This window comes from Aplysia californica, unplaced genomic scaffold, assembly GCF_000002075.1.
Source record: "Aplysia californica isolate F4 #8 unplaced genomic scaffold, AplCal3.0 scaffold00902, whole genome shotgun sequence".
In the NCBI taxonomy this organism is placed as follows: domain Eukaryota; kingdom Metazoa; phylum Mollusca; class Gastropoda; order Aplysiida; family Aplysiidae; genus Aplysia; species Aplysia californica.
Window position 1 is genome coordinate 68432 of NW_004798172.1, and position 1415 is coordinate 69846.

The following is a 1415-nucleotide window of genomic DNA, read 5'->3' on the forward strand; positions in this document are numbered from 1 at the left end:
TTATTATTATTATTATTATCATCATCATTATTATCTCAGTCATAATAACAAGAAAATACGGGCAGGGCTTATCTGTAAGAATGCGTTTGATATTTACACAGTACGACGAAGAGACCTAAACCAAACATACGGCAGGTTATTTGAAAAGAGCAGCAATCAAGTGCTCAAACAGGAGAGAAATTAACAACTCACCATTGTGAAGCATGGTGACAAAATGAGTTTTTTTTCTTCTCGGATTCAAGCCTTAAGGAAATAGATACAACACGCTTATAGGTGAAATTTTTACAATTTTTAGTATGAAATAATAAAAGACAGGTTTTAGGGTTTTAGTTTTAAAATAATATGGCATCAATAGAAAATCTACAAATTTGACCCTAGTGTCGATTTTTGACCAATATCTCAATTTGTAGATTGCGAGAAGTTGCTCATTTTGCCAGCACGCCTCACATATGTAGGCTGTCAAAAGAAACATTGATAGTCTATCCTGAGAGTAAAAAGCTTTGTATACCACGAACTGAAAGAGATGATTGAAAAAATAAGTTGATTATAAGTTATAAAAGCATAAACAAAGCAATGCAGGATTATCATTTTCCTCGACAAAGCTTTCCGAAGGAGCTGCACTTCCATGATGTAAAAAATAGACAAAATCAAAACGATACAAAAACCCGATGATAGCTAGCATGGAGGCTTTGTGAGAAAAAATACACACAATAATGCACTTTGATAAATGAGTAGGAATATGACATGGAATGAAACTATAGCGGATGGTTATTTTGAAATATCACTACATTTTTCATTTTCCCTATTTAAAAAATGTATAAAATGCAAAGCAATTATGTGGTAAGCCTACATTTTTCCCCCATAACGTTCGTTCTGCTTAGAGAAGAAAAAAATAGGTGCCTCTTTTTCATGATTGCCGAAAGAAGAAAATAGTTGGCCTCTCTCAATAAGGATATAGGTGAGGCCTATTTGACCTTTCGTCATCTTCGCTTTGACTTTGAATTCAAATTTATTTAAAGATCGTTTGAAGCGATGGAATTTTGTTCTGAATATCGCCGGAAATTAATCATGAATTCAAAATAAAACTCACTTACCCACAACTATGTCACCAATGTGGACGTGTTAAGGAAAACAAGACAGATCCCAGTCAGAGATGAGGTAGGATTGCGATGGATTGGACATACTCTCAGGAAGTCAGGCAGCTGCGTAACAAAGAAAGTTTTGGATTGGAACCCACAGGGTAAGAGATCAAGGGGAAGACCGCGTGGAACCTGGAGCAGAATCACAGAAACCGATGTACAGAAAAGTGGGAAGACATGGAATAACATCAAGAGGCTAGTCCAGGATAGAGAAAGGTGGAAGGTGTTTGTCCGTGGCCTATACCGTGGTGCAGGGTGAGAAAGGCAATGATGATG